This window comes from Odocoileus virginianus, chromosome 21 (assembly GCF_023699985.2).
Source record: "Odocoileus virginianus isolate 20LAN1187 ecotype Illinois chromosome 21, Ovbor_1.2, whole genome shotgun sequence".
NCBI classification, from domain to species: domain Eukaryota; kingdom Metazoa; phylum Chordata; class Mammalia; order Artiodactyla; family Cervidae; genus Odocoileus; species Odocoileus virginianus.
In genome coordinates, this window is record NC_069694.1 from 51,698,223 (window position 1) to 51,711,634 (window position 13,412).

General features: G+C 38.5%; 1 long non-coding RNA gene across 1 annotated transcript; it reads right to left on the reverse strand.

Moving 5' to 3' along the window:
- Positions 1-236: 236 nt before the first annotated feature.
- On the reverse strand, positions 237-8,922 carry LOC139030272 (uncharacterized). Its single transcript, XR_011482581.1, has 3 exons — positions 8,777-8,922; positions 5,072-5,166; positions 237-330 (listed from the first exon to the last, which is right to left on the reverse strand). It is a non-coding gene; the product is annotated as an uncharacterized lncRNA (long non-coding RNA).
- Positions 8,923-13,412: the final 4,490 nt, after the last annotated feature.

Consider the following 13,412-nt stretch of genomic DNA (forward strand, 5'->3'; position numbering starts at 1 on the left):
CTTACCAACATCTGCCTCTGAGAATTCTAAACTTCAACTGAGACACGCTTCTTCATTGACAAAATGGAAGCAGTAATAGGAGGCCCACCTAGGGTCATGGTGAGGGTTCAACATATGTCAGGGAAGGACTTGGCCTAGAACATCCCAGACAATGGCACACGAAAGGAGTGGTCAGCAGCCCTGGGAACTGCATCCTTCTCTCAGCTTATTCCTAATCCCCTGTGACCGTACCTGGCTTTTCTCTTTAGGAATATCAGTTTCATTTTTCTCAGCTGATGAAGACTGCTCTTCAGTATTTCTGGGAATAATAGTTTCTAGGGAGGCAATTCTCTGAAAAATAAAATGAAAGTAAGAAAACCAATAAAAATCAGAACAGATAAGACAAGTTTATGGATAAAAATAAAAGCTATTACAAGGGATCTGCTTTGTTTCTCAGGATATTGGCACCTACATTTTTCAAACATGACTTAGCTACACACAAAAAATTAAACAGACCTTCTATGAGGCAAATTACAAACTTCTCACTAATTGCACTACATGCTAAGTTGCTTCAGTCATGTCCAACTCTGGGACCCTACGGACTGCGGCCCGCCAGGCTCTACTGTCCATGGGATTCTCCAGGCAAGAATACTAGAGGGGGTTGCCGTGCCCTCCTCCAGGGGATCTTCCCGACCCAGGGATCAAACCCGCATCTCTTATGTCTCCTGCCTGGACAGGTGGGTTCTTTACCGCTTGAACCATTTGAGAAGCTGCCAAAAACACACCTTCCCTGACTGGGTATGGAACCCAGGCCACAGTGGCCAAATCCTAACCACTAGACCACCAGGGAACTGTGAGATTGCATTACAATTAAATACAAATGTCATCATGTACCTAGCTGTGTCTCATGCCCTGTGTGCTAGGCATTCAGTAGGAAGGAGACTATGCTATAGAATGCTAAGACCCATCTCCTGCTGCATTGAGGCTTGCAGTAAAGTGGTAGAGTTCAATGTGAGTCACACAATTATGACTTTGACAAGTAGGCAAGGGAAAACACTAGTTAATATGGGACCAGAGTAAGGGAATTTATCCTAATTTGATTTGATCATAAATTCTCTCTAGAGTAGAGAATATAGAATTTCAACCCTAAGAAGATCAGTTGCATCAGAAATAATGTTCTTTGCTGGGCTTCCTTCATGGTTCAGCTGGTAAAGAATCCGCCTGCAATGTGTGAGACCTGGGTTCCATCCCTGGGTTGGGAAGATCCCCTGGAAAAGGGAACGGCTACCCACTACAGTATTCTAGCCTGGAGAATTCTGTGGACTGTATGGATTGTATAGTCCATGGGGTTGCAAAGAGTCAGACATGACTGAGCAGCTTTCACTTTCTTTGCTAGTAAAGTACTTTTGCAGAGTCTTTATTTTCAAGAATTGTTTTTTTCAGTTTCCTGATGTTATAGCTAGAGAGTATTGGGTTCTTTTTTTCTCCTTTGCTATATGTAACTTAACAACAACTATAATTTGGTGAATACTTACTATTGGTTAATATTGTTGTAGATGCTTTACAGGACTTTTCTAACAATTTTTATTGGGATATAGTTGCTTTGCAATATTGTGTCAGTTTCTGCTGCAGAGTGAAGTGAATCAGCCATATGCATACATATATCCCCTCTTTTGGGGGTTTCCTTTCCATTTAGGTCACCACAGAGCATTGAGTAGAGTTCTAGATGCTCAACGTCACTATTTATTAGAAAAGTGCAAATCAAAACTGGACTGGGTAGCCGTTCCCTTCTCCAGGGGATCTTCCCAACCCAGGGATCGAACCCAGGTCTCCCGCATTACAGGCGGATTCTTTACCAGCTGAGCCACAAGCGAAGCCCAGCAAAGAACATTATCTCTGATGCAACTGGTCTCCTTCTTAGGGTTGAAGTTCTATACCCTCTACTCTAGAGAGGATTTATGACCAAATCAAATACGGTATCATGTCACACAAGACAGAATGGCCACCATCAAAAAATCTACAAGCAATAAATATTGGAGAAGATGTGGAGAAAAGGGAACCCTCATACACTGTTGGGGCTTCCCTTGTGGCTCACCTGGTAAAGAATCCGCCTGCAATGTGGGAGACTTGGGTTCAATCCCTGAGTTGGGAAGATCCCTTGGAGAAGGCAAAGGCTACTCATTCCAGTATTCTGGCTTAGAGAATTCCATGGACTCTGTAGTCCATGGGGTCACAAAGAGTCGGACATGACTGAGCGACTTTCATACACTTTCATACACTGTTGGTGGGAATGTAAACTGACGCAGCTTTACAGGATTTTGATACAGGTCTGTGAAGTGCTATTTGCATTTGGTAGATATAGAAACTGTGAGAGGTACAGAACTGAAGTAGCATTCTCCAGGTCACACAAGCAGGAAGTGATGGAGTTGAAAGACGGATGTCCAGGTCTGATGTCTCCAACGCTGATAAGCTTTGTTAATTCTCAGGGCGATAGAATCTCAGTCAGAGCAAGTATGTTCATAAGCAGGAGGCTGGTATTTGCATTTGCTATTCTTTATTTTAAAATGTGTCCATGTATCTTTAGTGATGCATCTAATCAAGATTTGCGTGTGTGTGTGTGCGCTTAGTAGCTCAGTCAAGTCCGACTCTTTGTGACACATGGACTGTAACCCACCGGGCTCCTCTCTCCTGGAATTCTCCAGGCAAGAATACTGAAGTGGGTTGCCATTTCCTACTCTAAGGGATCTTCCTGACCCAGGGTTCAAAGCCGTGACTCCTGCATTGGCAGGTGGATTCTCTGTGGCTGAGCAACCAGGGAAGCCCCTCAAGTTTTGCATAGACCAGGCATATCTAGCACTCAGATGTAATCAATTGTTGAGTTGTCACTGAATCAAAAGATGAGCCTGTGAACTCACAGAGAGGGATCGCCCTGTGATTTATTCATTGTAAACTTAAGTTCCTAGAACAGAGACAGGCACTACAAAGTATTTGCTGAATTAATAAAATGACAAGTGAGAAACATCAGCCAAAAACAAAAGAATTACATTTACTATTAGGAAGGAGAAGAGATGCAGCATTTATTTGTGTTTGAAGTTGTTAGCTTCTTTCACAAGCTTTTGAATCAAGTTAGGTATATTATTGAATCACTTTAATTGGTGAAATTACCAATTTAGAAATCACTTAAGGCCCTGATAAAGTATCCTGGTGCCAATATCCTGATGAAGAATAATAGGAAGACAATTAAGTTGCTTGATATGTAATGGAGGTGGTTCATTTTACACAATAATATGAAGATGAAGTAGAAAGTTGTATCTACAAGAATGACATGACAATGATTTTAGGGATAGGGAATAGTTTTATGGAAAAGCCTTCTTAATATGTTAACAGATTATTTTGTATATCTGTGTCCCTGTGTGAAAATTATCTGAGGGACTGGAGGGGCTGCCAGGATGTTGAAGCTATCAAAACAGTAAATAACATTTGATGTGAAGAACTAATTAGAAATATAATAACAGTTCTACAAAAATAAGATATTACCACATTGTAAAGATATTATCAATTGCAACTAAAAAACATAACCCCACAGGGTTGCTGTTTGTATTTATTCAGTCACTTTACACACATTAGGCATTCAATAGGTATTTATTAGTGTTCCCTACTGTGTGACACACACATTCAGGCCGTTAAAATAGATCACTAAAGGAAGTAGGTAAAGGACTCTGCTTTTATGGAACTCACAGTCTAAAAGGAGGAGATGCTATACAATAAAAATGATAAATTATCTTATTATGTAGAATTCAAAATGTAAGTGTTGTAAAAAGAGAAAAAGGAGAGTAACTTAAGGAGTGCTGGGAGGGCAGCTATGATTTAAACAGGGTGATTGGGATAGATCTCATTGAGAAGGTGACATTTAAGAAAGAAAGGGCAATGACCAGTTAGCAGACCTGGATTGTAAAACAGGATGGTGCTTGGGTAAGTATGGTTGGAGTGGGGTCAGTAAGAAGAGATCAAGCTTTCTGAATATTTTGACTTACTGATAAATTGCTTGTGGGATATAACAGAAAGAAGGATTACTTTGCAAGAGCTGACTTTAAACTTTGGTCATGAAGTTGAATTTTGCTAAGCATGAAATGTTAAACCAGCATGACTGTCTTACCCTGGTAAACAACTTTTATTTAAATGAAAATATTTCATGTGACTTCACCTCAAAACATCGATTTCACCAATGCCTTTTTTTTTTTTAAACTTTTCAATTATATGAATGTTAGGTAGAGTAAGCAAATGGTTTAACTCCTGATTGTATGTTAGTATTAACCTGGAGATATTTTAAAATTATTCAATACCAGGTGTTACTCCAGAACTCTTGACTGAGCCTTTCTGAAGCTGGAATCTGGGTGCCGATATTTTTTAGTTTGAAAGTTTCCTGGATGATTCTTCTAGGCAGTCGGGTTAGGAACCTTGAAACATGTTCTGTTTGTTCTAAGCCAGTGGGAGTTGCGCCCCACAAAGAACATTTTATAACTTGATCTTGACATTCCATTAACATAATTTTAATTTTCTGAATAATATAACTGCAAAAACGTAAGCGGCAAAAGTATTTTCTTCTTAGATCTCATGTTGAATAAGGGAGGCCAAGAATAATAGCTTTTTAGCCAGGACTTGCAGAAATTAGCACTTGATCTAAGGAGATCTACACATTATTTCTGAAAGCGTTATTGATGCCAAGCCTAGTGTGAAGAAGGAAGCCATGTAATCACATGGGTTTCAGGCCCATTAGAAACACCATAGAGGGAGAGAAATTCCTTTTATTTGCCAAATGGAAAATGTCAAAAAATCAGCAGGGTTAAAAAGAATTGGATTTTCATGCTTCTAGGAAGAGGGGAAAGAAAAGCAAAACAGAAACTAAAAACACACCAACTGATTCTCTTAAATAAGTCAGTTTAGTATGTGATCATCATTAATTTAAAGATACTTCTCAGTGTGACTGACTACTTCTTTAAAATAATATCCCCTTCTCCTGAATCATGTCTCCTTTTCACCTGCTGTTTCAAACTATGGATTGAGCCTTGGTAAACCATGAATCCATCTTTACCTGCTGGTTTAAATCCTTCAGTTGAGATTCTGTCTGTTCTTTTCTGCTGTTAATTGTTTCTACATCCGTCTGTTCACTGGCAATGTTAAAAGATGCTTGTAAAAGAAGAATACAGACAGTGAGATCACTTTTGAAATATTTTTCAAAACATGATGAATTTTCTTCACTAAAGCATATGGAATATATGCTTTAAATAGCATAGCTATTATGTAAATAAGTTAAATCTTTATTATAAGCAATGTAATGAGGCTTGATAGTTCAGAATTATCTTGAGAATTTTGAGTTTGTAATTATGAATACAAGCACACCCAATCAAATGGAATTGATGTTTTCTAGCAAGGTTGATTATAAGAAAGTTATTATAAAAAAATCATTATTTATTACCATCTTTGAGGAAAAAATAATAAAAGTGAATTTATATATATATCCTCAATGAACTGATATGAATACACACAATGTGAATCTGCAGTGATGCAAATAATAATACTGAAATATCTAAAAATTCTAACCATTGAAGTCTCCTACGTAGCATTTGGCTCCAAAACAGATAGCATATTGGTGAATAAAACTCACCATACATGTGCTGAAAAAGACAGAACCCTCTACAAGTCAAGAGTTTCTAGTTATTCCAGGCAACTCTTTTCCTTCACTGTTTGTGTTCCCAAGCACCTAACAAACCACCTTTTGAATTTTGAAATCCTGTTCCTTTTTCTTTCTTTTTTGGTATTTAATAGTATGAAAACAAAATTGCAATGTTTGACATCATGTCATGATATCTAACAATATTGTATATATCATATTTAGCATAGAGTTTTATTTAAATGGAGAATTCTTCATGTTTTCGGTATCAGGTTTCATTACAGATGCAGATCTGGAGACAATAACTGATTTTACTTAAAATAAATTGTGGTTTCTAGTTCCAAACACCCTGCTTTGAATCCTGGCTTGGACGCATCACCTGAAAGAGTGGGGGTAATAATAGTACTTACTTAAAAGATTATTGTGAGAACTAATTAAGTTAATATATGTAAAACTTTTGCAGTAGTGCCTAGAACAGCATAAGCATTGTATAGTTATGTGCTGTTACCAACTTATTTGCTATTATCAACTTTATTAGTATGGTGCTATGTAGCATGATTCCCCAAGAGATAAGTTCTTTTGACATTTAATAATAAAAGGGAAGATTAATTTAATTTCCTAAAGGCTTTACTGTAGGTGACATTGAATGTCTCCTTTAAGACCTAAAGAAATTAAACATGGCATGGCAAAAAGAGAACATGCAACAAATAAAGAGTATTCTAATACTTGAAAATTGAAGTTTGACCCATAGTGTATATTTTGAAAATACCTACCAAAATCATTCAGAGAGTCTGGCTCTTGGGATGTGGTGTATACAGTTTATTGACAGATATTAGGTAGTATTGCCCACTAATAAATATAATGATAATTTGAAATGCATAATCAGATGTATTTTTAAAATAAAATTCATGAGAAGTAAATGAGAAGTACTGTCAGGGTTCTTCATTTACTGCTTAAGGAGATTTAGGTGTGATGATATATCTGCTAGTCAATATAGAAAGCTCCAGTTCATATTGAAATTCAAAATCTTTTTAATAATTTTAATTAAAATTCAAAGGAGTCTAGTGAATTATACCATTAACCTCTCACCACTAGAATTCACAGGATCACATTTTAGGTTGATATGAATAATGAGTTTGCTTGTCTCATCCAAACGTCCTTTTGCACTCCTCCCCATGCCAAAAAGGGGATTATTAAATCATTGTACAGTTGGCAGCCTTTAATGAAAGAAAAGTGGGAAACAAGGATTTTGGGTCAGGACTGTCTTCAGTTGATAATGCAGCATAACAAATTTAAGGAAGCCTTTTCTTGATTTAATTCATTGATATTGGTACCCGATTTTTTTTTTTTTAAGTCTGAAAATGGTTAAAGGTCTGCCAAAGAGGGAAGAGAAGCAGACTTTTTAAAAGTTTAAGAAAACAAAAATTTGTCTAAAAAATTTAGTAATGCTCTCTGTGATATTACTGATTACATCTGTGTTTGCATTTTGTGATTGAAAAACAGCTAGAGGGCTAGTGCTAATCAGTAGGTGAATTATTATGAACTTCTGCATGTTCAAGTAAAAGAGAAGGTGAAAAAATGGAAAGAACCTGTGTGTATTTGAGGAAGATTTCTTTATTGGGGTTGAACTATTCCCTGACTGCACAGAAGAAATAACCTGAATTTTAAGAGTGAGGAAGGAACATTGTGAGGAAGCTGAAGCCAGTCAAAATCAGCAAAACTTTGCGAGTGCCTGAAAAAACTGGTGTGAAAGAAGAGAAACTGTGAACCAACAGTGCTATAAATCCTTTTCACAGGAGCTGAACTGAGATATCTGAAGAGGAAATGCAGCTTTTGTTTTCCTGAACAATAAAGAGGATTTTTAGTCACTAACAGATTTGAGGAAACCTGACGATGGCCTCTGAGAAAAAGACCCGAGAAAGCTAATGGCTGATGACTGAAATTTACGGCAAGTTTCTGCAGACAGGCTATTATGAGGAAGGAAGAGTGTTGGCCTTCACATATCAATTATTGTTTACAAGACAGAGCATCTTATAAAAATTTTGAAATGACCTTCTTCCTGTTGGTCTATATTGGAACAAATGCCATGGTCAGATCAATTGGCAAGGGGTCTCTAAGGAACAATAGACTTTCAGGTAGAAAAGTAAAAGGCTTGAAGACATATTTGATTTTTACCTCTTCTTATAATGGACTATCATAACTTTAGAGGAGAAAGAAAATTGGGAGTGAGCAAATGGTTGTTTTGTGGAAGAACAGGATTTATTTTCCTTGACCTGTTTTAATCTATGAGAATGTGTCCTTGATTTGGATTGAATTACTTGGTGGGGACAAAGAACAGGAACCCAGACATTGCCAACATAATCAATGGGATTTTAATCTAAAAGGAGAGAGAGGGAAAAAATGCTTTTATTATATGAAAACCAAAACACTAGAGTTACATAGATTATAAGAACTATAAGTTCTAAGATTCTTCCATGCATTAGCTTGTTTAATCATCTCCACTAATTTATTGGGTATGATTTTTTTTTTTTATTTAAGTCATCAAATGTAGATTAGAAAAGTGGGACCTGAAGATATTAAAAACACTTGGTCAAGGTCATATTGTTAGTAAAGACATAAAATCAATACTCTTGTCTCCTTGAGCACAGGGACTTGAATACTTTTCTGTCTGTCTGGCTGACATAAATAGGTGGCAATCATAGAGAAAGTGCCAAGAAATTTGGTAAAGAAAACATTCAGAGTATCAAGAAGGGAAGAACAAGATGGCGGAGGAGTAGTTGGACGTGGAGTCCGTCTCTCTCCACGGATACATCAGGAACGCACCTTCAGACACAGAAGTGCATGCAGAGTACCAGCTAAGAGTGGACAGGAGGATCTGACCAGCGGAAGAGTGTATAGACCCACGGAAAACTGGGTCGGATGAAGGAACTAGAGGGAAAAACAGGAGTCTTAATAGAATTGGCCCTGCTCTCAGCGGGTTGGGGAACTGAAGCAGGGGTCCGATCCCCACATCAGGGCGGTTGTCTGAGTCAGAGGAGAAACACTTAAGGCTGAGAGTGAGACAGCTGCTCTGTGGCAGCCTAAATGGAATGAGAATCAGACAGTCCTTGCTGAAGCCATACATACCCCGGACAGGGACGCAGACCCCCAGGGATTGTGGAGCAATCCCGGGCGAGGGCTGCTCGTGACTGCAGAGAGGGGATGTGAGGGAGGAGATTGTGGTGGGAAATACCTGCGGAGGAAAGCCGGGCAGCCATGGAAGCAAGGCGGTACTGTTGAGTCACGTGTAGGGGGTGGAGCCGTCACCGTAGCCTCTCTCCCGCACACGCCAGCATTGGCAGTTGAACAATGGAGAGGCTGGCCCATCACAGCCTGAGGAGCTGACCTCAGAGTAGGGCCCCACCCAAGGTGCTCCTTCAAGTGCCTGAGCGCCCAACAGCAGAGAAGAACCCCAGGCAAGGGTCTGTAAGTGACCGAATGGGCAGAGCGACAGAGAAAGACCGGCCAAACACACCTTCTGATCGCCAGCTACAAGAGGCTGGAAAGACGACTCTGATAAGACCATAACTCCTGCGGCGGAGGCTGTCCGTGGCCCTGCACACTTGGCCCGCCAGGATCCCTGCCAGCCAAGCAGCTGCGCCACCTTCATGCTCAACTCTCACTGGGGCAGAGCAGTCACAGGCAAAAAGAAGTCTTGCATTTATGTGCCCAGGGTTCCTTCCGCACTGTCCGACTTTTTATGACCCTGTAGACTGTGGCATGCCAGGCTTCTCTGTCAGGGAGGGGCATTCTCCAGCAAGAACACTGGACCATATTGGCCAATACTGGCTGCCATACCCTTCCAGGGCGCTATATTTCCTGCTGCCCTAGCCGTCAATCCCCCTGAGTTCCTGGTGTTGCCAGAACCCCTGCGATCCAAGCAGCTGCCCCACCTCCACACCTGGCCCTCACTGGGGCAGACCCAGGCCCTCCAGGGCAGCCTCAGGAGCAAACCCCAGTGGACGACCCACATGCAGAGGTGGAAATAAAACCACAATTGAAATCCAGGGGCAGTGTGGCTAAGGAAGAAGACCCAAAACCATCCCGCCAACTGTACAAGCTGCAGATTAAATCCACATGATCAACTATGCAGACTCTCTGTTTATGAAATATATAAAAGATCATTGAGAGCTCTCACAAAAGAAAACACACTAGTTCTGACAGCTGTGGACATTGGAGGCAAGAACACACAGGAGTAGGACCAGATTAGACTCTGAGCTGACCCCACAGCAGGTCCAGAGATCAGCACAGTGCTGGAGGGCGTCCCAGGGAGGTGACGTGGACTGTGACTCCCATCGAGGGAAAGGACTCTGACAGCAGTGACTCAGGGAAAACATTTGTTATTCTCATGTTTTGAATTGTTCCGTAGATTCTTTTGGAATCCCGCCCCCTCCCCCGCGCCATTGTAGTTGCCAATTTTATTGGTACTATGAAATTTAATTAAGCTTTTGAGCTTTTTCTTTTTTTGTCCTCAGTCACATTTTTTTATTGCTCTCATAAACCTCTGCCTCTCCATTGGGATTTTGCAGTTCTGAGAAGCTTTCCTTTTTTTATTTTTTTTCTTTTCTCATTTTTTAAATTTTAATTTTTTTAAACCTATAATTATTTTTTCTACATTTATTCCTTTGTTTGCCTTTCCTACTGTTCTTTTCCCCTTGCAGTTAATCTTTAATGTGTATAAATCTTCTTCATCTACCTCTGTTTAGTTTTCGGTAACTATTCTTTCTTTCTTTTCTTTCTTCCCTTTCTCTCAACATATTTATTAGTTTTGTATTCGTTGCTTTACTCCCCACTTGGCACCTTGCTTTCGTTTTGTTTTCCACTTTGTGCTTCAGTTAGTTTTGCTCTTAACCAGTAAATATAATTTTTGATTTTCTTTGTTTGCCAAGTCAATCTATTGTACTTTATTTTTGTGGACTGTTTTGACTTTGCTCTTGAGGGCGTAGGTATATGTGTATATTCCATTATTTTAATTATTATTTGCCTGATCTTGTAACTGCCATTTATCTGGGGTTTATCTTTGTTTTCTCATTTTTGAATATTTGTTTTAGTCTCAATGCCATAACAAACCAGTTTTGAAATCTTTATTCCTGACCAGAGATCAAGCATTGAGCCTTTGGGGTGGGAGCACTGACTCCAAGACCCTAGACTACCAGAGAACTAACCCTAGGGGGTATCAAATAGTGAGGACTCACACAAAGGAAACCACTTGAACATAGGGCCTGGCATCACACTATCACCAGTAGCACCCTATACAGGATACCTCATCTAAGCAAGAAACAAAACAAAAATACAAACCAATCATCAGCAGACAGGATTACCACCTTATTCAGCCTTTCCCATCAGAGGGAAAGCACACAAACAAATAAAAACTCACCACAAATATGACCACATATGAAGCTTACACAAACCACTGGACCAAGCTTAGGAAGGCAGAAACCAAAAAGAAAAAAGAATTCAATCTTGAAGTCTGGGGAAAGGAGACCTTAAACTCAATAAGTTAAAAAAATAATGAAAAGGCAGAGAAATACTACACAAATGAAGGAACAAACTAGAAACATAGAAGTCCAAATAAATGAAGAGGAAATAGACAAACTCCCTGGGAAAGAATTCAGAATAATGATAGTAAAGATGATCAAAAACCTTGAAGGCAAAATGGAGAAAACACAGGAATCAACTAAAAAAAACTAGAAGAATTAAAGAATAAACATACAAACAACACAATTACTGAAATTAAAAATACTCTAGAAGGAGTCAATAGCAGAATATCTGAGGCAGAAGAATGAATCAGTGAGCTGGAGGATAAAATGATGGAAATAACTTCTGAAGAGTAGAATAAAGTAAAAAGAATGAAAAGAACTGAGGATAGTCTCAGAGAACTCTGGGAAAATATCAAGCACAACAACATTTGGATTATAGGGGTCCCAGAAGAAGAAGAGGATAAGAAAGGGTATGAGATAATTTTTGAAGAGGTTATAGTTGAAAATTTCCCCAACATGGAAAAGTAAATAGTCAATCAAGTCCAAGAGGCACAAAGAGTCCCATACAGGATAACCCCAAGGAGAAACACAAGACAGACACTAATCAGACTAACAAAGAAAAAACACAAAGAAAGAATATTGAAAGCAGCAAGGGAGAAGTGACAAGTAATATACAAGGGCAACCCCATATGCTTAACAGGTGATGTTTCAGCAGAAACTCTGCAGGCTGGAAGGGAATGGCAGGATATATTGAAAGTACTGAAAGGGAAAAATCTATAGCCAAGATTACAGTACCCAGCAAGGATTTCATTCAAAACTGATGCAGAAATAAAAGCTTTCAGGCATGCAAAAGTTAAGAGAACTCGGTACCACCAAACCAGCGTTACAACAAATGTTTAAGGGACTTTTATAGTCAAGAAATATAAGACACAAAGAAAGATCTACAAAATCAACCTCAAACAATTAAGAAAATGGCAATAGGAACATATATATCAATAATTACTTTAAGTGTAAATGGATTAAATGCTCCAACCAAAAGACACAGACTGGCTGAATGGGTACAAAAACAAGACTCATTTATAAGCTGTCTGCAAGAAACCCACTTCAGATGTAAAGACACATAAGACTGAAAGTGAGAGGATGGAAAAATATATTCCATGCAAATGGGTAGCAAAAGAAAGCTGGAATAGCAATCCTCAGATCAAACAAAATAGACCTTGAAATAAAGAAGACTACAAGTGACAAGGAAGGACACTACAAAATGATCAAGGGATCAATCCAAGAGGAAGACACAACAATTGTAAATGTCTATGCACCCAACATAGGAGCACCTCGATACATTAGACAAACACTAACAGACGTAAAAGGAGAAATTAACAGTAACACAATAATAGCACATCCCACTCACACCAATGGACAGATTATCAAAACAGAAAATTAATAAGGAAACACAAGTCTTAAATGATACATTAGATGAGATGGATCTCACTGATATCCTCAGGACAGTCCATCCAAATGCAGAATACACCTTCTTCTCAAGTGCACATGGAACATTCTCCAGGAGAGATTACATCTTGGGTTACAAATCAAATCACAGTAAATTTAAGAAAACTGAAATTGTGTCAAGCATCTACTCTGACCACAACACCATGAGACTAGAAAACAAGAGAAAAAAACTGTAGGAAACACAAACACATGGAGATTAAGCAATATGTTTCTAAATAACTAACTGGTTACTGAATAAATCAAAAGGGAAATCAAAATTTTCTAGAAATAAATGACAATGAAAACACAACTCAAAACCTATGATATGCAACAGAAGCAGATCTAAAAGGGAAGTTTATAGCAATACAATCCTACCTCAAGAAATAAGAAAAGCATTGAAAAGACAACCTAACTTTACACCTAAAACAACTGGAAAAAGAACAAAAAAGCCCCCAAAATTAGTAGAAGGAAAGAAATCATAAATATCTGAGCAGACATAAATGAAAAAAGAAATAAAGAAACAGTAGTAAAAATTAATAAAATGAAAAGTTTGTTCTTTGAGAAGATAAAAAAAATTGACAAGCCTTTAGTCAGACTGATCAAGAAAAAAAGAGAGAAGAATCAAATCCACAAAATGAGAAATGAAAAAGGAGAGGTTACAACAGACAATGCAGAAATACAAAAGGTTATAAGAGACTATTATGAACAACTATATGTCAATAAAATGGATAACCTGGAAGAAATGAATAGATTCTTGG